The sequence below is a fragment of the Schistocerca nitens genome, chromosome 6, assembly GCF_023898315.1.
Source record: "Schistocerca nitens isolate TAMUIC-IGC-003100 chromosome 6, iqSchNite1.1, whole genome shotgun sequence".
Classification (NCBI taxonomy): Eukaryota; Metazoa; Arthropoda; class Insecta; order Orthoptera; family Acrididae; genus Schistocerca; species Schistocerca nitens.
The window spans coordinates 660,383,865-660,408,110 of NC_064619.1; the positions used below are offsets into that span (position 1 = coordinate 660,383,865).

At 41.0% G+C, this 24,246-nt stretch overlaps 1 protein-coding gene across 3 annotated transcripts in view; it reads right to left on the bottom strand.

The window, feature by feature from the left end:
• The window catches only part of LOC126262322 (methyl farnesoate epoxidase-like), a 352,434-nt gene that overhangs the window by 100,472 nt on the left and 227,716 nt on the right, over positions 1 to 24,246 (bottom strand). The window contains exon 1 of one of the 3 annotated variants that reach the window (XM_049958877.1): positions 20,221 to 20,290. The exons of the other annotated variants lie outside the window; for them this stretch is intronic. The gene's annotated coding sequence lies outside the window, so the exon portion shown is untranslated. Of the gene's footprint in view, positions 1 to 20,220; positions 20,291 to 24,246 lie in introns of those variants that run through there. 3 annotated transcript variants of the gene reach the window in all.

The window sequence follows — 24,246 nt, forward strand, 5'->3', positions numbered from 1 at the left end:
ACCTTTGACAGTTTATTGTAGTGCCTCTTTCCAGGAAATCCACAAAAATCACACCTTTTCTGTCCCAAAAGACAGTCGCCATCACCTTCCTTGCCGACATTGTCTGCGTGCATTTCTTGGGTTTTTGGGGGGAATTTGTGTGCCCCCACTGCATTGACTGCAATTTTGTCTCGCAGTTCACATGCTTAACCCATGTTTCGTCACCAGTAACGATGCGATTTTCTACATAATTGCCATTTAAATTAAGGCACTTATCGTAGCGATGGACGGGCTTGGAAATTCCTTCGTCGTAAAATTCGGCCGCATGCGCCTTCAACCACGTGGTTACCTCTTCTTGAAGCTGTGCATCGTCATCAAAACGCTTTCTCGTAAACGTCCAAAAACTTTAACGCTGCCGCCATTCGCTGATTTTTGTAAATCTCTGTCAAGATTTTTGGTATCCATCTTGCACAAAACTTGTGGTAACCAAGCTTTTCGGTAATGATTTCGTGCAGCAAACTTCGTGAAATTTGTGGAAAACTCATAGAGAGTTCCGTTATTGTGAAATTACGGTTTTCACGGACCATGGAATCGACTTTTTCGACAAGTTCGGCAGTCGCTATACTGGGTCTTCCACTTCGCTCTTCGTCGTGAACTTTAGTTCAGCCATTTTTAAATTTTATGACCCATTGATGCACTCCACCTTCAGTGATTATGTTGTCCCCATATACTTCACAAAGCTGCCGATAGATTTCTATCGGTGTACAGTTTTTTGCAGTCAGAAACCTTATTACAGCACGCCTTTCACACCTCGCGACATTTTCAATTAACGCTGACATTTCAAACTGTCACAGTAACTCAACGGAGTACAGCACGAACCTCTCACTAGCACGGCAGGATGCCGACTGAGCGGCGGAATGCCATGACACCAAGATGGCCGCGCTAGCCCCGCCCCTAACGGACACAAACGAAAACGTAATGTACTTTGTGGATAGCCCTCGTATTTAAGGGGCTATTCCGAAAGTTTTCAGCCCGTAAACCGTAAGGCGGACGACAATGAGGTTGTTTTCAGTCGAACGAGCGATGTTTTTCGACCTTGGGACATGCGCGCGCAGCCCCTGGCTAGCGGTGATCCCCCCACAGTGTGGTAAGAAAGCACAGGCAGTGGTGAGTCAGAGACGGTGCAGGATGGAGCTGTCGCGCCGCGACTTCCGCGCGATGATTTTTTACGATTATAAAAAGGGTTTAAGTGCCAAAGAATGCCATTCTTCTTTTCTGCGTGTTTTTGGTGAAGCTTCCGCTTCTAGGGCCACAGGTGGAAGTCGGTTTCGCGAGTTTTCGAAGGGTCGGCAGAAGACGAACCTCGTCCCGGTCGGCCAGCAACAGCTGTGACTCCTGAAAACATTGATGCTGTGAGGAGAATGATCAAAGAAGATCCACATCTTACATTTTGCGACATTGAAGGGACCCTAAATATTGAATCAGCAGCAGCACAGAGCATCGTTCATAGTCACTTAAGCCTGAAACGCGTACGTTTCATATGTATTCATTACCAGCGATGGCGAGGCATGACAGAATCTCTGACCAGAGAGTTATTTATCGTTGCTAGTCTGCGCCTGACCGCGCGAGAGTTTAGTTATGTGTGGCGAGTCGGCAGAGGGAGTAGACAGTTGGATAGTTGTACTCAGTCAGTGCTAGTGTGTAGCGAGTCGGCATGCGCCCGCGGTGTGCCCTGCCCACGAGTCTGGTCAGGAATGTGGTGGACGATATGTATATTATTGTAGAAGGTAATGAAGCAGCATTGCGCTCAGCTAATAACGTATGTTAATTGTAATTAATTTGTTCAAAAATGATGCCCCAATAATAACTTTTTATAAAGTAACTCATTTAAAGAAAAAGATTCATTTCAAGCTAAATAATATTTCCTATGCATTCCCTCCAAGAATCAAAATTAAATATAAGCCAGCATTGCACGAAGCTATGCCGAAAAATAAGAGCAGATATAGATGCAGTTTTACTGAGGTAAGGATTTTGGTTTAATTATTTCACAGGGCTGTAGGTCAGAGCTGCTGTCCTTATAAAATTTGTCAGGTTTAATTATTGCTGTTGAGTTGTTACATTCAGTTCATGGTTCATTAGTTAATTAATGTTATTGTGGGTTTGTGATCAATCTTCATCCCTTAACGATATTTTGTGGGGAGTTTACATTTGGGCCATTGTGAGTCTTTAATTTTGCAAGGAGGTGACACTTGGCTCGTTTTTATTATTCAGTTTTGTGGGAAGACAACATTTCACTTAACACTGACTTTCATATTCTTGCTGGGAGGTTACAATTTCACTATTATTGACTTTTAAAATTTTTGTGGTGAGGTTAAAAGCCTTACTAAGAGATGTGCCCGTTGGGTGCCACATTCCCTGCCAGAAAGCCAAAAGGAGGCAAGAGTGGACTGGTGTCGTTTCATGTTCGAAAAATTCGATGGAGGGAAGTCCCAAGACACCTACAATATCGTCACAGGTAATGAAATGTGCGTCTACCATTATGACCCTGAAACGAAGAGGCAGTCTTTTGTGTGGTGCTTTCCAGGGGAGGAACCACCCACAGAAGTTTGACGAAGTCTGAACTCTGGAAAAAAGAGGGTGCAACTTTTTTTCACAAAGATCGGGCATCTCACCTCTGTGATCTTGGACACACGTTGTACAGTCAATGCTGAATGGTACGTGAACGATTGTCTCCCAAAAGTCATCGCCACATGGAAGTCACAGCATCCAAAGTCCCAGAGTGGGCACCTTCTCCTGCATCACGACAATGCATCTGCGCACAGGGCTGCCAGAATGATGGACTTTCTGGAGAAGGAGAAAGTGCGAGTGTTACCCCATCCCCCCTATTCACCTGACCTGGCCGCCTGTGACTTCTTTCTGTTCCCTAAGGAAAAATGTCGAGGGCAGCAGTTTTCATCAGATGAAGAGGCCATTGCAGCGTACGAGAGTGCACTAAGTGACATCCTAAAAGAAGCTTGGACTGACACATTTTCTAAGTGGTTTCAGAGAATGGAAAAATGTATACATGCTAATGGAGAGTATTCTGAAAAGTTGTAAACGTTTTTTTGCAAATAAATTTTTTTTCACACATTCTGCTAAAAACTTTCAGCATAGCCATCGTATTTCTAAAAAATTTTGCTCTGTTTCATCTCTTTGCATACAGTATGATTCTCTCATGAAGTTTTTCGAATATATCGAATAGTGTGTTTTAATAATATTCCATTCAGTTTCCGTAAGTGTAATATAATATTCATGTAAAATCCCGCACTTTGCCCCATATCTCAGTTTATACTCAGAATTTCAAAATTTACTCTTGAGCCAACATTTATTGGGTTTACAAAAATAAGTGTACAAAATTTCATGATTCTAGTCTTCATATATTCTGACATAAAAGTACATAAACTTTAAAAAAACATAATTTTCAGGAAAGCAATTCATTCATCCTCACGTTTTTTCTTATGGCACCCCATATTTGTGCTCAGGGTCACCTTTCCCTTCAAGGATTCTCTTCTGGTTTCTTGTTTTCTGCTTTCATTTCTTTACCAGGTCTTCAACTGACTTTTTACCTGCTGCGAGGCGCAATAAATCTATTTTTCTCAAGACGTCTTGAGTGAAATTTCCTGTTGTAAAGCCCATTCTCTATAATACTTTCATCCTCCCTACGTTCCCGTCATTAAATAGAAGAACTGCGTCGTAGGTTGCAATTCTGACAATTGTGCGTCGGTTCCATATGAGTGAATTTAGAGATTCATTTGGATTCTGGTTTTTGCCATAAACACATTTTTTTTTTAAAGTTCAGTATCGGTCAGTATCAGAAACCTATACCTGGGCTTAGTCTTTTTTCAACCAACGCAAGTTTAAAGCGATCCAACAATGAAGCATAATAGGGTCCAGTTATGCTTCTGCCTTTTTTTTAGTATTCAATGTCGATTATTACTTGGGAATCCCGGAAAACAATGGCCATCAGCTCACCAGAAGACAGACCACTCTTTGCCTTCTTTGGTGCACTTTCACCAGCTTTTTTTTCCATTAATTTCTCTGCTGTTTTGACTCTGGTCTGTAGTGATGGGTCCAGATGTCATCAACAGTAAAAAATTGGCGCAGAAAGTCTTGTGGATTTCGGTGAAACATCGTCAGATATTGTGCTGAAATCTTGTGCCGGAAGCTTTTTTGGTCGACTGTGAACTATTGCGGCACATCCCTCGCACACAGCTTCTTCATAGGCAGTTCTCCGTGATACACTACATCACTTTAGATACCTACAGTATCAGCAATCTCACAAATTTTTATTCCGCGGTCTTGCATTACTATATTATGGATTTTGTCAATGGTCTCGTTTTTTGTGATCTCAATTGGACAGCCTGAGTGCACTTCGCCTACGGTGCTTGTCCGACCACATTTAAATTCATTAATCCAAAAGTAAATGGTCTTCAATGGTGGTGCACAGTCCGCGTGAGCTTCGTCCAGTTCGGTTTTAATTTGTACGCCAGGTCACCCCTTTAAATAGAAATGTTCAAGAACAGCACAAAACTCGGTATTCTCCATTTTCTAGCGCAGTTGATACACTGACCGATTCTGACGGCTGTCAACAATGAACTGTACGCTGTGCATTGATGAAATTCTCTATACGATTCTTGAAATAATCGTGCTCACCAACCATGAAAGTGCAATAAAAATGTTCCATTCTTTCATGGAAATTTGATCAGAATTATCAAACCACCCCCGTAAGTTTTGCAACACTGAACTTTTAAGAAGTGTAACGCCCTTTAAAATTATTGTTGAAACACTTAAATGAATTCCTGTATTGGGAATCATACAAAAACTGGACTTACCGTATAGCGTGTTGTAATTGCAAGTGGTGTGCTTACTCTGTGTTATTGTTAGCAAAAGTTTATACGAACTGATTGGGCAATGCAATTCCAAATAAAGAAATACATCACTGCAAAATACAATCTGCCCCTTAGGTGCTGAATCCTCTAGCCCTGTTCAAAACTGATAACTTTGGTCCCTGTGCACATAACAAATAAATAAAATTGTCTTACCACTAAACCAGCAACGGTGGATCGCGTTATATTCTGCTCTCTCTCGAACAAGAAGAATAAAATATACTACCTACAGGCGCAGGAGAGTCCAAAGCTGGCCGCAGTACTTTGAAATATACATGAAATTGTTTTGGCTGATAACTGAAACATTTAAGAAAAACTGAATGTCTTTAAAAAAACATATGATCTGGACAGGGAGGCGGTGGTGATTTGGGTGAATTACTAACACTGACTTTTTCAATAGTGAAGTTCTTTCGAAGTTATGTTTGGCTTTTCAAAACATCTAATTTATGAAATTACATTACTCAGAAAAATGAATCCTTCTTGCTAAATGAAAAACTTCTTTGCTGACGTAGTCACAAAAATGAGATTTGTACAGCAAGTATTATCTAACATCACTAAAAATCATAAACACAAATCTTCAAATTACGTATACCTTTGTTGACAAATCTTAGAAATACTAGGAAACGGAAATATACCTCAAATCTGTTACGTACATTCTGGGATTACTTAACATAGAACCCACTGCAACCAATTAACAGCCAACTCATCTGCACTAACGCGCTCGCAAAAGGAAAGTAATGAAAAGTTAACTTCTTTACCTTAACTGCGAAAACACTTCTGTTTCGACATTTATATTTCAAATAACACATGTACTTGTAAAGCTTCTTTGAAATATCAATCCAGTGTTTATAATATAATAGTTTACATTAGTATCATTCCAACATTTGGGTGTCGCACATGTGTTCCAGTAGACACCTTTCAAGAGAAAATTCATTTGTGAACACTTATGTTGTTTCACAAAGTATTTTTGTGTCAGGAAAACCAACTTTTGCACAGCACAAATGAGTGTTCGACTTTGATCACAACTGTAACAACGCTACGTGACTTAGAATCCGAACAGACACAGACAAATAGATTCTCATGCAATCCTGATCCTGTTCATAAAGTCAGAGACGATAACGTTGATTACGAGCAATTTTTATCCGTAAGAAAATCTAGGGAATTTAATAATGACAGAGCACAGGTACACGCTTTGAACTGGATACGTCGATTTATTTTTGTACTTTCACCGCCATTGCGTGTAATGCAGAAACTAGCTTTGGACTTGATACAACAACTTGCTTTTGAATTTTTACCGCCATTGCCTGTAACGCAGAAGCTAAAATTTATTTGCAGCGCGTAATAGACCTCAGGGGATTGATTACGCTTTAATGAGTATGTGCCGTAGCGTGCACAGGGCCCCGAGCCGTAGTAGTGCTATTTCATCTTTAGTTTTCTGCACTGCTGCCTTCTCTTCTACTATCCTTTATATCTATTAACACAGCTCCTCAAGTATTGCTCTACCTAGGATTAAGAAACGTGTAAAGAAAACCAGATAAGACAAGTTTTACCGAAAGTCACAGTTCTCTTTAGACACTCCCGAAATGACAACTATCTCCGTAACTTTAATAACAGATAAAATTGTAATCATCAGTATGTGTAAAATTATCAGCAACAGCAAATGCATTTTGGTAACAATAGACGTTTTTCACCTCAACAACGTGAAAACCAGCCGGTTAGCATACCTAACCAACAATGTAATGCACAAGGTCAACCAAGCTTTAATGTTTCACCGCGTGCACGTATAGTCTCAGCTCCAACAAATAGTAACGCACAGCAACAATGAAATAACTACGTACAGAAAACACGCTATTTCAATTCCTATCGCAATGCGCTGTATAGAAATGACTATCATGAGAGACGTAAAAGTAATGAGCACAATTTTCAGCGTACATTTAATAACAGTCGGTCTTATCAGCAGCAAGAACATCAGCAACAACATATTATCATTAATGAACCAGACAGTAGGTATCATCCAGAACGTAAGACGTCAGGAAGAAATAACAGAACAGTACAAATAGTGGAAATGCCACAGCATCCTCCCGAAAATAATGACACGTCAGATGGAATTTGACTAGATACAGTACAGGTTGCATATTCCAGTAACGCAAGCAATACTTTTGACACTCAGAATCTTGTTCACGAGAATGTTATTTGAAAAATGCTTTGTTGAATGCACCACTTTTATCGCACCCAGATCTTACCAGAAATTTTTCTATTGCCACCGACAGTTCTAACACCGCTTTAGACGTACATATTTTTCAGGAAATTGAAGAAGATGGTTGTACAGTAATTAAAAACATCGCTTTTGCAAGTCGCATTCTGTCACCTGCTGAACGAAATTATTCTGTTACAGAACTTGAAACATTATGTGTTGTATGGGCTTTTACCAGATTTATGTATTTTCTTTATGGAAGACACACTACCGTGTACACAGATCATAGAGCGATACAATTTTTACTTTCGGCTAAATTTACACACAACAGATTAAGTAGATGGAAACTTTATGTGCAGGAATTTAATTTTACAGTTGTTCACATTCCCGGCACACAAAATATTGTAGCAGACGCACTATCCCGTTCTCTCAGCAACAATCAGCAAGACATCGCAACCAACTTCTGCAAAGCAAATTTCAACGTCATGTACATTCAACAAGTTGCATTTGAAAATTTCATTTCGTCGTCATTACAAGACATAGCACAAGAGCAGAATAAAGACAACGTATGGAAAGAAATTAAACACCTTTGGCAAGATAGGAATAATGTTACCATTAGAAACCATTACACTGTAAGCAATGACATTCTGTTTCGCCGCTCTCATCCTGACAGCAACAATTGGTTATTATGCAATCCGGATGAGCTTGTTAACAAATTAATCTGGTATACTCATTTAAGTTATGCACATTACGGAGCCAGAAAATGTTTTCTTATACTGAGACAGAACTGTTATTTTACCAACATGGAGAAACGTATACGAGTTTTAGCGTCATGTAAAATCTGCCAGAAAGCTAAATCAGACACGACTTCACATATTCCTCCATTACATCCCATTGTACCTGTTAAATTGAGACATATGGCCGCTGTAGACATTTTTGGTCCGATTCCAAGAACTAATAGAGGTTTTTGCTACATTTTTGTCGCTGTTGAACTCACTTCAAAATTTGTTACCTTCACTCCGTTACGCAAAGCTACTGCTAAAACTGTTTCGAAAGCACTTGTAAAACATTTTCTATTTCATGTAGGGCATGTGTTGAAAGTAATTTCCGACAATGGATCACAGTTTCGATCTGCTATATGGACACGTATGTTACGAGCTAGAAAAATTTTTCCGATCTATATATCCAGGTACCATGCTTCTTCGAACCCTTGTGAACGATTAATGAAATAAATTGGTAAACTGTGTAGAATATACTGCCATAAAAAACATATTGATTGGGACACACACATCATCTCATTCCAGGATGTAATTAATTCCATACCAAATGAATCTACTATACCATCTCCGACTGTTATACTGAAAAATGTTGAACCACCTATCAAAATTAAAGAATTAGTAACCTTTCCTACATCTCGTCGACTACGACACCATGAAATAATTGACATTGCGCTGAACAACATCAAACGTGCCGCAGAGCGCCGGAGAAGACAGCAAAAACAGGTTTGTACACGCCGTGACTTTCACATTGGACAGAAGATGTTAGTACGTACACACTATTTATCCAATAGAGGAAAAGGTAGGTGCAGTAAATTTGAGCTTCTATACGCAGGTCCATATCGGATTCGCAGCATTCCTCACCCCAATGTAGTACACGTCGAAACTTCGAGAACCAGAAAAACCAAAGGGAACCACCACATGTCGAACATCAAACCCTTTATTGAATGAACATACTTTATGATTTATCACACTGTAATGCCATTTCCTAATTTTTTTTTTATGACCGCTTATGCAATTATATTCACATGAACACCTACTGATGATTGTCGTATTTTTTCTTGGCAAGTGCCCGGCAAGGTAAGGTTAGCAGGTCGCTTTTCTTGTCGTTACACATCAGACCGTGCATATTTTCCATTTTTCATGTATGTATGATTGTTTTCCTATTTTTGTTTGTATGCACTATGAAATAGTTAAGATATAACAAACACCAGTTGACTTTAACATTTTTGCCATATGATATCTCAACATCGTGACTACTTTACTTTTTTTTTGCTGCTACATTTACACTGTGTACATTTTTGCTCCCGAACACTGTCTATGTTTTTGACATATTACGTATTCTGTCATGCTATACTGTATGCTCAATTACGTTACTATAAACCAGTTTTTATTTAATGGGTATATGAATTAAATGCCAGACATTAATCTTTGTTCATCATTTTCAGAAAGAAATAACGTTTAAACGAAATAAATTAAACAGAAATGGGAATTTCACCTACGGAATAAACGAAAGAAGATGCAAAAACCTTATGATGAAGAGTAAATGGATCAGAATTAACAATCATTAACAAGAATATACTATACAAATCGTAGAATAGCAGTCTTAACTAATTTTTTCTTTCAGAATACGAAGCGATTGACGCAGGCTGTCAGACAGAACTACACATCTTAGTTTTAGTGATGAAATATGCTAGAAATAAGGAATAATTGTATAATGAATAATGAAGTGACTTTTTTGCAGATGATAATGAATGGTGATGAATAATGATGAAGAGTATGCTACTATGAATAATGAAGTTTTTCTTTACAGCTGATGATAATAATGGAGTTATGATAATATGGATAATGAAGTTTTTTCTTTGCAGATGAGGATAATGTTGAAGTTTATGTATTTATGCTATGTAGTTATTTAAGTATTTGTTGCAGTTCGTTTTGACAGTATGTCTTATATCGCATGGTATGATGACTGACGGTTTTGGAAAGGACAGCTAGAGAACATATATATTTTTTATACACATTTCACTACCTGTTAATTCGAAGTTCACTACTTTCAGCATTATATGCGTTTCTTCTTTCTGTTTAATAATCCATTTTGTATATTTTGCAGGAGAAATTATTCATGAAATTAATGTGATATAAGCAGTTGTTCATTAAACCTATGTCATTTATGAATGTGATCACATATACTCTACTTGTTTCATAACCTTGCTACAGCTGACTCATGACGAATGACGTTACACATCTTCATTTGCAGCAATAACTCAAAGGCAACTATTGTTATGCCCCATTAATTAATTATCGATCCCAACGCAATGCATTGCTACCACAAAAAAAAAATGCTTTGTAACTGGCCAATGAATGCCACTGATTACTGTAATAAGATGACCTATGATGCCGTAGAAATGTTGGAACACGTGAGGCAATACTAACCTTACGACTTATCTTAGAAGAAAGATTAAGAAAAGGCAAACCTACGTTTCTAGCATTTGTAGACTTAGAGAAAGCTTTTGACAATGTTAACTGGAATACTCTCTTTCAAATTCTGAAGGTGGCAGGGGTAAAATACAGGCAGCGAAAGGCTATTTACAATTTGTACAGAAACCAGATGGCAGTTATAAGAGTCGAGGGGCATGAAAGGGAAGCAGTGGTTGGGAAAGGAGTGAGACAGGGTTGTAGCCTCTCCCCGATGTTATTCAGTCTGTATATTGAGCAAGCAGTAAAGGAAACAAAAGAAAAATTCGGAGTAGGTATTAAAATTCATGGAGAAGAAGTAAAAACTTTGAGGTTCGCCGATGACATTGTAATTCTGTCAGAGACAGCAAAGGACTTGGAAGAGCAGTTGAACGGAATGGACAGTGTCTTGAAAGGAGGATATAAGATGAACATCAACAAAAGCAAAACGAGGATAATGGAATGTAGTCAAATTAAATCGGGTGATGCTGAGGGGATTAGATTAGGAAATGAGACACTTAAAGTAGTAAAGGAGTTTTGCTATTTAGGGAGTAAAATAACTGATGATGGTCGAAGTAGAGAGGATATAAAATGTAGACTGGCAATGGCAAGGAAATCGTTTCTGAAGAAGAGAAATTTGTTAACATCGAGTATAGATTTAAGTGTCAGGAAGTCGTTTCTGAAAGTATTTGTATGGAGTGTAGCCATGTATGGAAGTGAAACATGGACGATAACCAGTTTGGACAAGAAGAGAATAGAAGCTTTCGAAATGTGGTGCTACAGAAGAATGCTGAAGATAAGGTGGGTCGATCACGTAACTAATGAGGAGGTATTGAATAGGATTGGGGAGAAGAGAAGTTTGTGGCACAACTTGACTAGAAGAAGGGATCGGTTGGTAGGACATGTTTTGAGGCATCAAGGGATCACAAATTTAGTATTGGAGGGCAGCGTGGAGGGTAAAAATCGTAGAGGGAGACCAAGAGATGAATACACTAAGCAGATTCAGAAGGATGTAGGTTGCAGTAGGTGTTGGGAGATGAAGAAGCTTGCACAGGATAGAGTAGCATGGAGAGCTGCATCAAACCAGTCTCAGGACTGAAGACCACAACAACAACAATGATGCCAATGATTACTATAATTAGATTAATTATGTATAAACGCTATGACAATAATTAACTCTTGTTTCGAATGATCACTTCTGAATAATGCATAAAAAAATGCTTTGTAGCTGGCCAATGAATGCCACTGATTACTGTAATAAGATGACCTATGATGCCAATGATTACTATAATTAGATTAATTATGTATAAATGCTATGCCAATAATTAACTCATTTTGAATGATGACTTCTGAATAATGCATAAAACGATGCTTTGTATCTGGCCAATGAGTGCCAATAATTACTTTATTCAGATAATTTATGAACATTATTCTGTAATACTACATACATGGTACAGAAATGTTCAGTAACTGGGCGATGAGTGCCACCAATTACTCAAATCAGTTGTTAGACTAGTGTAATTCTCAATGAAGACTACTATGTGACTTAATGTCCTTCACCTTCTGACCTAATTACCAGAAATTACTGCAATATCCATTTGTCCTGTCTATCCTCATGATCATGGAGCACTATATTTGTTTTTTTGCACTAATTCTACGTTGGTGTACTTTACAAGAACATGGTGTTGACACGACATGCTGTCCACCACCTTGAGCGATGGAGATGTTATTATGGTCCGACTGTTTGGTATACCTAGTGTACTACCAAAATGATAGCATGGAATATTATTACGACATTTCAGTGTCTTGGCTACACTGATTAATACTTCAAGGAAAAGAACTTCAGATTGTCTCACTTGGTGTAGTGCTTCTATAGAAAGATATGGACTTTCAGAGCAGCTGCGTGCAACCTAAAGTGCTACAACCATGACGCAATCCTTCCCATTCCTTTCCTAATTCTTGTAAAATGATAAAGACATATACAGTGCGTGTGCACTTCTTTTCATTTCTTAACAAGATCAGTTGTCCTAAAAATGCTAAAGACTTATACAGTGCGTGTGCACTTTATTTTACTCTATGATATGTAAAAATGCTAAGGACTTCTACAGTGTGTGTGCACTTTATTTTCACTCCTTGATATGTTTATTTGTTGTAAAAATGCTAGAGAGTTTTACAGTGCGTGTGCACTTTATGCCATTTGTACTCATTACGTATACATTTTGTGATTCCCAGATATGTTCTGTACTACAGTGCGTGTGCACTTTATTTCACACCTTGATATGTTTATTTGTTGTAAAAATGCTAGAGAGTTTTACAGTGCATGTGCACTTTATGCCTTTTGTACTCATTACGTATACATTTTGTGATTCCCAGATATGTTCTGTACTACAGTGCGTGTGCACTTTCGTCATTTTGTTAACATGATTTGTATTCATTGCATATACATTTTTGTGATTTGCTGATATGTTCTGAACTACAGTGCGTGTCCACTTTTGTCATTTGTCAATATGATTTGTACTTATTATGTTTATTTGTTGTAAAAATGCTAAAGAGTTTTACAGTGCGTGTGCACTTTTGCCATTTGTTAATATGTTTTGTACTCATTGTGTATACATTTTGTCATTGCCTGATATGTTCTGTACTCAGTGCATGTGCACTATATTTTATTTCATGTTCTGCACCTATATATATGCACCTACTCTGTGATTGTAAAGTTAGTTCATTAAGAAAAATTTGTTGCTCATGGCAAGTCCAATTGACTCACCATCGCTGCCAAATTTTTGCCCCCCCAGTGGAGGGTTATGTAAGACGTATGCTTTGCCGGCGATGGGCGAGGCATGACAGAATCTCTGACCAGAGAGTAGTTTATCGTCAGTTGTTGCTTGTCGCTAGTCTGCGCTTGACTGCGCGAGTCGACAGTAGTAGTCTGGTGTAGTCTGCGTGAGTCGGCGGGAGTCGGCAAGCGTCGACTGTGTGCTCTGCTCGCGACTCTGGTCAGGACTCTGGAGGATGAGTATTGTTGTAGAAGGTAAAGAAGCAGCCTTGCGCATATTTAATAATGTATGTTAATTGTAATTTAATTTGTTCAGAAAAAAATGCCCCAATAATAATTTTTATAATATAAAGTAACTCTTTTAAAGAAAAGCATTCATTTCAATTTAAAGAATTTTTTCAATGCATTATCATTGCATCCAAGAATATATATATATATATATATATATATATATATATATATATATATATATATATATATATATATACGCCAGCATCGCACGAAGCTGTGTCGAAAAATGACTAATTAAGAGCAGATATAATTGCAGTTTTATAGAGGTAAGAATTTTTGCTTTTTTTTATTCAAAATACAGGGACGAAGGGCAGCGCTGCTGTCCTCATAAAATTCATCAGGTTACAAAACTTTTTTATTATTTTGGTGTTTACGAATTTTTCTGTTTCGAACTTGACATTAAATGAGAATAGAATTTTGTGGGAACATTAAATGTGAATGCATTTCTGCACACAGACTATAAATGGGAGCCAATTTTGTTCAGAGGTTACAATATTAGAAAAATTCATTTAATTATTATTTTTTTTTGGCGAGGCTACGCTTGGCCACAATTCCATTTAACAATATTTTGTGGGGAGTTTACACTTGGCTCAAATCCATTTAATTATTTAATAAATCTGTGGGGAGGTTACAACACACAGCAAAATGGGTCAGGGAAACGATCAAGGCGTTCAGTTGCGAAATACGAGGGCATGCGGCTTATCCTCCAGACTTAGCTCCGTCCGATTATCATCTGTTTGCATCACTGGGACACGCTCTCGCTGAACAACGCTTCAGTTCTTATGAAAATGTACGGAAGTGGCTCGCTGACTGGTTCGCTTCAGAAGAAGAACGGTTTTTTTGGCGTGGCATTCATAGCCTGCCGGAGAGGTGGGAGAAACGTATAAATAGCAATGGAGATAATTTTGAATAAAATATTGTTTATCAGTTTAAAACAACAGATGTGTAATTATTGCAGCTAAATTCCGGTATCATACTTCTATACTTGGGATGTCAACATTTTCATCTGTTTTGGATATTTAGTTTAGTGCTAACAGTCTAAAGGATTATATGTGTTTTCGAGCCTTCGGCGAAGATGGATCAAATAATTTGCATTTAATTTTGTTTGAGAAATGGGATAAAGTGCAGCACCGCATTCGCAATGTTGACTGTGGCTTTTTGGCCAATCCGCTATCACTACATCATGAGTTTACTAGTGGTATAAACGTTTCAAAGAGGATGGAGAAGACGTAGAAGACGACGACCGCCATGGACGCTGTAACACATCAATTGCTGACGACAGTGTGGGAAAAGGAAAGAAAAATGGTTCCGGAAAATCTCCGAATTACTATCAGCGAGGCTGCTGATGATGTTGCCATATTCTCTGGCACACACCAAGCAATTTTTCCGGATGTTTTGGTCATGAAACGTGTAGCAGAAAAGTTTGTTCCGAAATTGGTCAATTTCGACCGAAAACGTCGTCGCGCAGACATTGCTCAGCAACTGTGAACGAAGTCGACAACGATACAGAATTTCTAGAGAAAGTTATAACAGGTGACGAAACATGGGTACACGACTACGACGTCGAAGTCAAGGTCCAGTCGTGCCACTGGAAACTACCTGTGGAGCCAAAACCGAAAAAAATGACAAATTCCCATCACATGGGAAGGTTCTTCCCACCGTTTTCTTCGACTGCAATGCGACAGTGCATCACGAGTTCTTGCCTTACGGTCGCACGGTCAGTAAGGAATACTATCTGGAACTTATGTGCCATTTGCGTGTGGCAGTTCGAAGGAAACGATTAGATTTATGGCAGAACCACTCGTGGAAGTTGTATCACGCTCATATCTCGATGCTTGTTCGTGATTTTTTTGGCAAAAAAACAAAACCGTTATGTTGGCTCAGCCAGAGTATTCGGCGGACATGGCCCCCTGTGACTTGTTTCTATTTCCGAGGCTGAAGAGAACCATGAAGGGACGCAGTTCTGCCACCATTTGAGAGATAAAAACAGAATTGCTAAAAGTGCTGAATATCTTTACGAAAAGTAAGTTTCAGAAAAGTTGGAAAACGCAATCGTCCAACTGTATTATGTTGTTGTTGTTGTGGTCTTCAGTCCTGAGACTGGTTTGATGCAGCTCTCCACGCTACTCTATCCTGTGCAAGCTTCTTCATCTCCCAGTACCTACTGCAACCTACATCCTTCTGAATATGCTTAGTGTATTCATCTCTTGGTCTCCCTCTACGATTTTTACCCTCCACGCTGCCCTCCAATACTAAAAACTGTATTATATTTGAGGAAAATTGCTTTGAAGAGGTCAAAGTTTATGTTGATAAATAAATAAAGATACTGTACAAAAAACAAAATTTCCAGTTACTATTTGAGCACACCTCATACCTTCAGAAACATACTAATGACTTTTCGAATTCATGTCACGCAGAATCGCTTCAAAGACAGACCAAAAGACTATTAAATAAACTGTCTCATAATGTTTTGGTTCGTCAGTGTATTATACGCAGATCCTTGCGTGACCTATATGTCATTAAGCTACAGATGTTAGTGGTGCCTTCATATGCACAAAAGAAAGTTTTTTTACAAAATCTGTTTAACAGAACACGATACATCATAGGACGCAGCATCTCATATTACCTCTTACAAGCTCGCAGCATTAGAACTGCACATCTGCATACAATTTCATCGCTAAAAGAGCATTTTTTCAACTGACCAGTCCATCGCGGCAAGTTACGAACCGACTTTCTTTTGCGCTCTCAAGGACTTGACGCAGAGACCAGTTTGCCTTCGTACCTGGCCTTGGAATAGCTTCGTTGTCTCGTTAAATGGAAGTCATGTGAGTTTATTTACTAGTAGACATTTGCGTTAATTCATCCTGTCATGCATGCACATTCCTACATGTAAATTATAGCGTTATTATAGTGAATTGTGTCGCTAACTTCTGTTGTACAAAGACTCACCGTTCATGTTCTATAATGTGTCCACTTTAGGATGCAATACGACGTTATGTGTCTGTTCTGGCAATAAGTGTCTGTCACCTGAAAGCAGGTGATTACTACAAAGTGATCATGGCTTGAAAACGCAAAAAATTGGTATCTAACCATAGTTGCCCTTAATCGTGCAGGGTCTTCAACCGTATGTATGTAAATAAAAACTTGATTTATATGATGTTGGTGTCTCTTAATAGTTTCACCTCCAGGTTCGTGAGTGGTGCCGAATTATTAGAAAGACGTTAACTTAGAATAAAAACACAGACATTTTTTTAAATACAATGCTCATTCAAAAATATCCATTACTCCTTCTGATGTGGTGAAGTTTTCGCATTGTTCAGTTCAGAAATGAAAACATCATCTCCGAAATGAAATGCAACCATTCTTAAAAAAATTCGTTAAGCTATCTTTTCTAATGCCAGACATATTTCCCGCTACCAAAAATCATTTAGTTTCTTGTCATTGTAATCATTAAGGGTTTAGGTCAAAGTATTGAATAATAACAGATAATTAGCCGTTTATGTTTCTTTCGTCGCACTATAAATTTCAGAATTAAAATCCATTCATCAAGGACAACTTTCCGATTTTTGGCGGTACACCTGATTCGCAATTTCGTCTTCTGCAACTACTTGACATTGGCAGTTCCCTGCAGGACAAACCAGTATCTGTTTCGCTCAAAAAAGCTGTAACAGAATTAGAAGGATGATCTTCTATCCCGCAGCTAATAAATGCTTAAAAACCAGAAGGAGATGTTAAGGTAAAAACTTGCAGTATACTTAGTGACACCTGTACATAAAAATTTGTAATACATACAGAATTACTAGAGACATATTCTTGTTATTCTTTAACCTTACTTTAGATTAATGGTTTCCACTACGGTACACTTACAGCGACAAAAATATCAGTTAATTTATCTGCATCTCAGTGTTTTTTATTTATTCATTCGTCCTTATTATAAAATCTGTTGGTATTTCACTATCAGCCTGCCAGCCAGTTTCGATCAGTAAGATTCGAATCCAACGTAGTCCATGATCCAATTTTTATTTCACTGGTACTTTTCAGTGATTCGTCTTTGCTTGTGGTAGTAGTATAGTAGTAGTAGTAGTTGTTGTTGTTGTATTCATCCCTAGATTTGAAACCAGGCCAACAATCGAAGTGGGATCGAATCCTACAACGTACACAATAGTATTCCACATAGACTAGGATAGTTCGAGTTTAAAACTAAATTATCAGCAAAATGAAAGCTCCACGTTTAGTGGAAAACACAACAAAAAATATCAACGCATCAGTACCGACAGCGCCGGTCTTCATGGATTGGAACAAGCCCTTCGACAAATTATGTAGAGATTGTGAAGATAAGTTACTCAGATCAAAATACCGGACTACGTACTAAGATGATAGTTTCTACACAACGGAAAAATCATTGATCCATAGACGAGAAGAAGTCAGAGACAATAAAAATAAAAACTGGTCTCCTACAAGGGTTAGTACTGTCTCTACCCTTTCCATCAGCTAAAGAAATGGCATCCCAAAGTAACAAGGAGCACAGCTAGCAGAATATGCGGATGGTACAGTGATGCATACAAGCAACAAACACTGCATAAAAAGTGAACTTCACCGCAAATTAGTGTAGAAAAAACAAAGTGTCACTCAACAATGACAAAAGTAAAACTGCATACTTCTCAAAAAAGCCACCGCACCTTGGTGGCAACATCAGAATCAGCTACAGAAACATCCCATGATCAACAAATGTTAAATGCCTCAGAGTCGTATTAAATCAACAAATTTTCTTCAAGGCTGATATTACTCCGAAAATAATTACTTTTCTACAGATGGTGAAAGCACTAGCTCCCTTTTTTGTTAGCTCCGAAACGGAAACAAAAACCAAATTACGACTATGCAGATCCACAGTCTTCCCGGCAATAGTTAATGGCTGCACAATACGGGACACAGCCTCAGCGTCATAACTGAACAGATTCCAACCGATCCACTACAAAGTCCCAAGAAGACTGTTGAAATCACCTCATGGGAGAAAATCAGAAACATGCATGAGATCTTAAGGAATGACACATTGAATATAGCTATTCTGAAGAACGTGAATTAGTTGTACAATGCAATAAATTGAGTGAAACAAGCGATCCGAAATTAAACGAAATATTTACTACACAACCACGCACCTGGAAGAAAATGAAAGATCGGTGTAGCATTTTAGAAGAGCAATGACATAAATACAGTAGCCAGCCACAAGTTTGGCATAAAAAATTTATTCACATTTAACCATTTACCTGTTTCGTCAGATTGGCTCGTACAGGTTTCTATGATGGGGCCTCGCCTTGTGCTCGTTAACTGTTCGGTGCTGTGGCCTAAGTGAAGCATTAGTCGAATATTTCTGCTGCACTTTTTTAAAAGTTATTCCGTGTTTTGTTGTTTGCTTTATTTGGCCTCCAGAGTTTGCACCCCATTTCCCCATCGAGAACACGTGGTTACATTGAATACATAATTGTACAGAGAGAAATAAAAAAATGCATATTTAAATAACTGAATGTTCAAGAGGTCAACCTTTGCCATAACAAATGTTTAACAAATAGAATGATGAGTAAACTGGACATATTTATGTCACCAATTAACACTGTTTCTTAAATTTAATAGTAAGTGATACAGATAAATTAAAATATGAGTCCTACAGATTTAACCCTATACTCTTAAGAAAACTGACGACCACTTTATACTGGCGGATGTCTTTAGAAACCAAAAGAGAGGACGCTGATTGAAAGAGGAGATAACCCATATTCTTCAACGTGTTCAGAAGTTCCGATTGCTCGTTGTCAAATGTGGAACACGGGAACAAGATGTGGTTTACATCAGCTTCTGACTCGGTATGGCACTCACATGCAGGGGAATCGTAAATGTTGATTCTATTTGCTATGATGTGCATGCGTTACATATGAGTGGTACAGCTCGCTAATAATTTAACAACCATCATTCCCCGTTCCAGGGCACCACGTGCTATGTTCAACATTCACAATATGTGGCACTGCTTCACATGTGTGATGGAAAAAAAGGGAAAAAATATTGAATGGTGAGATAGGGTGCTGGCCGGTGTGGCCGTGCGGTTCTAGGCGCTTCAGTCTGGAACCGCGTGACCGCTACGGTCGCAGGTTCGAATCCTGCCTCGGGCATGGATGTGTATGATGTCGTTAGGTTAGTTAGGTTTAAGTAGTTCTAAGTTCTAGGGGACTGATGACCACAGATGTTAAGTCCCATAGTGCTCAGAGCCATTTGAACCATTTGAGATAGAGTGGAAATAATATGAGACAAAAATAGTCTCAATAGAGGGACTACACAACACCCATTCGTATCCCATAAAGTGAAAATAAAAAAGTCTCCAAGACACAAAGACACCGGTTTTGTTAAGTTGGCGGGAGCGACGTCAGAACCGCAGCAACACAAGACACGGCGACACATTCATAGTAGCTAACGGCACAAAAATGTGCGCTACACAGTCTTTATTGCTCGCAATTAGATTAAGATATCACAGCGTCAAAACACACTTGATGTAAAGCACTTTGCTGTAGCCTCTTACAGCTTCTCTCTTCCCTTTTCCTTTCGCCGCCCCTCTCCATTCTACACCTCCGCACCTTTCCCCCACGTCGTCGTTTTTGATGATTCAGCACGTCTAGTAAAGACGGATACTTACAGTACTCGTACATGAAACACGTTACATGTGCAGCGTTTGGTAAAGTAACCGGTACCGTGAAACGAATGAAACTCTTTGTGCATTCGAGGCTTCTGATGCGAGCTGAAGTGTTCAGAAACAAGATGTTGGCCATACCGTCTGCGCTTACTCACATCTGGGAGCCGGCCTCGCCGCCGCCAGCCGTTGTGTTCTGCAAGCCGGCCGCTCTGCTACTGGCGAGACGAGTCGCACGGTTTGGACGCGACCTCCCTCAAGGCACAGTGCTGTGACTCCGCAGACTTGGTGTGCGCTTGGCCGTGACCGTCGTATCTACAGCAGCTGCTCTCCGCGCACATTCGCGTACTAGCGTTGCAACGGACGTATTGTAACCACTCTTTTATTTAGATGGAAGATGAGGTGCTAAGATTCTTGACGATTAACAAGCATAAGGAAATAATATCTTAAAAGTATATATATATATATATATATATATATATATATATATATATATATATATATATAGGGAAAGACCCTATGGTTGGCACGCTAGATGGCGCTGCCATAGGTCAAACGGATATCAACAGCCTTTTTTAAAATAGGAACCCCCATTTCTATTACATATTCGTGTAGTACGTAAAGAAATATGAATGTTTTAGTTTGATCACTTTTTTCGCTTTGTGATAGATGGTGATGTAATAGTCACAAAGATATGGCTCACAATTTTAGACGAACAGTTGGTAAAAGTTGGGTTTTTTAAATTAAAATACAGAACGTAGGTACGTTTGAACATTTTATTTCGGTTGTTACAATGTGATACATGTACCTTTGTGCCGGCCGGTGTGGCCGTGCGGTTCTAGGCGCTACAGTCTGGAGCCGAGCGACCGCTACGGTCGCAGGTTCGAATCCTGCCTCGGGCATGGATGTGTGTGATGTCCTTAGGTTAGTTAGGTTTAATTAGTTCTAAGTTCTAGGCGACATGACCACAGAAGTTAAGTCGCATAGTGCTGAGAGCCATTTGAACCATTTTTACCATTGTGAACTAATCATTTCTGAGAAAGCATGTTGTTACAGCGTGATTATCTGTAAATACCACATTAACGCAATAAATGCTCAAAATGATGACACTCAACCTCAATGCATCTGGCAATTCGTGTAGCGACATTCCTGTCAACAGAGAGTAGTTCGCCTTCCGAAATGTTCGCACTTGCGTTGACAATGCGCTGACGCGTTTTGTGAGGCGTTGTCGGTGGATCACGATAGCAAAATCCTTCAACTTTCCCCACAGAAAGAAATCCGGGGACGTCAGATCCGGTGAACGTGCGGGCCATGGTATGGTGCGTCGACGACCAATCCACCTGTCATGAAATATGCTATTCAATACCTCTTCAACCGCACGCGAGCTATGCGCCGGACATCCATCATCTTGGAAGTATATCGCCATTCTGTCATGCAGTGAAACATCTTGTAGTAACATCGGTAGAACATTACGTAGGAAATCAGCGTACATTGCACCATTTAGATTGCTAGCGATAAAATGGTGGCCAATTTCCTTCCTCCCATAATGCCGCACCATACATTAACCTGCCAAGGTCGCTGATCTTCCACTGTCGCAGCCATCGTGGATTTTCCGTTGCCCACTAGTGCTTATTATGCTGGATTGCGTTATCGCTGTTGGTGAATGACGCTTCGTCGCTAAATAGAACGCCTGCAAAAAATGTGTCATCGTTCCATAATTTCTCTTATGCCCAGTGGTACACAACTGTACATGACGTTCTAAGTCGTCGCTATGCAATTCCTGGAGCATAGAAATGTGGTAGAGGTGCAAGCGATGTTGATGTATCATTCTCAACACCGACGTTTTTGAGATTCCCGATTCTCGGGCAATTTGTCTGATACTGATGTGCGGATTAGCCGCGAGAGCAGCTAAAACAACTACTTGGGCAACATCATTTGTTGCAGGTCGTGGTTGACGTTTCACATGTGGCTAAACACTTCCTGTTTCCTAAAATAACGTAACTATCCAGCGAACGGTCCGGACACTTGGATGATGTCGTCCAGGATACCGAGCAGCATACATAGCACACGCCCGTTGGGCGTTTTGATCACAATACCCATACATCAACACGATATCGACCTTTTCCGCAAATGCTAAAAAGGTCCATTTTAACACGGTTAATGTATCACGAAGCAAATACCGTCCGCACTGGCGGAATGTTACGTGATACCACGTACTTATACGTTTGTGACTGTTATAGCGCCATCTATCACAAAGCGAAAATAGTGGTCCAACTAAAACATTCATATTTCTTTACGTACTACACGAATATGTAATATATTTAAAAAAACGCAGTTGATATCCGTTTGACCTATGGCAGCGCCTTCTAACGGGCGAACCATAGCACCATATGGTTTCCCCCTTCAAGCTAGACGAGTTTCGTTCTTTGTAGTTTTTTTTCTTTTGATGCGTATTTCGTGAGATATTTGGCCCGCTCACTATCAATGGACCACCCTGTGTAAGACAACAAGTGTCTGGCACAGTTGTTAGATCGGTTACCACTGCTACTATGGCAGGTTATCAAGAATTAAGTGAGTTTGAACGTGGTGTTATATTCGGCACACGAGTGGTGGGACACAGCATCTCCGGCGGTAATTCGAAAGGATACCGCCCTTCGATTGTGCCATTTCGGCACTAATCGAAGCGTTAGGGTTTCTGGTGCCAGCCAGCCAGCCAGCCAGCCAGCCAGCCTAGCAGCAGCGGTCCAGCCGAGCAGCAGCAGCAGCAGCAGCAGCAGCGGTCGCAGCGGTCCCGGCCAGCAGCAGCGGTCCAGCCAGCCAGCCAGCCCTCCAGCAGCAGCAGCAGCGGTCGCAGCGGTCCCGGCCAGCAGCAGCGGTCCCGGCCAGCAGCAGCGGTCCCGGCCAGCAGCAGCGGTCCCGGCCAGCAGCAGCGGTCCCGGCCAGCAGCAGCGGTCCCGGCCAGCAGCAGCGGTCCCGGCCAGCAGCAGCGGTCCCGGCCAGCAGCAGCGGTCCCGGCCAGCAGCAGCGGTCCCGGCCAGCAGCAGCGGTCCCGGCCAGCAGCAGCGGTCCAGCCAGCAGCAGCGGTCCAGCCAGCCACCCAGCCAGCCAGACAGCCAGCCCTCCAGCAGCAGCAGCAGCAGTAGCGGCGGCCCCGGCCTCGTCCGCGGTAGCAGCAGCTGCGGCGTTCCTGCCAGCCGTCGCCAGCGCCAGCGCCAGCGCCAGAGCGTGGGACTCTGGTCCACGTCTTCGTCCGTCTTCGTCCGTCCCCGGTTTTTTCCTCTCCTTTTCGTCCTGTGCTGTTTTAGTTCATCCCTGTCGTCATGTCAGCCCCCACCACCACTGCAACTACTACCACCACTGCCATAGTGTATACATCGCCCTCCGCCGCCGCCACCATCATTACATGGTGTGCCCAGTCATCCCCCCTCTTTCCATCCCTCCTCTTCTAACTCTCCCTTCGCCCTCGCTCTTTGTCGCCCCCTCCCCAGCTTCTTCCTCCCGCTCCTCTCCCTCTGATCCTTTCCCCCCACTCCCCCAGCCTGTCACTGCAGTTCCAGCAAGGGTGGTGGCCTGTCGGGCCACTGCCCATGCCCAGCTCTCCCAATCGCCTTCGCCATCACCGCCACCACCATCGCCGTCACCGTCGCCGTCGCTGTCGCCTTCACCATCACCATCTCTGGCGCTGACTACTGCGTCCACGCTGGGACCTGCCACTCCCCGCCACCTGCCTATAGCTCCCGTCCCTCATGTCACCACCCACCCTTCTGATGCCGTTAAACGCCCTAGTGGCACCACCGCCTCCTCTGCTCCCAAAAAGGCCCTGCCCCGTCCTCCTTCCCCCCCCCCCCTCCAGGATGCCATGAATGTCTCCCCGCCTGGCCCTGCTCCCTCCGCCTCCTCTTCCTCCTCCCCCCTCTTTATACACATACCTGCTCTCCCACCCCGATCCTTCCCTTCTCAAGGCCCGGAACCTCTCCCTCCTCCTCCGCCAACACTTCCCTGGTGCCCCCATCTCACTCCTCACTCCCAGACGGGATTCAGTTCTCATCTCCTCCCCCAGCCCCACCCTCCATACTGACATCCTCTCCCGCCTCCCCATCACCCGGTTTAGCCCCAACGCCTCCCTCACCCCTGCTCCTTCTCCATCTCCTACCCACCAACCCCAACCCCCGCGTCGCCCGCCG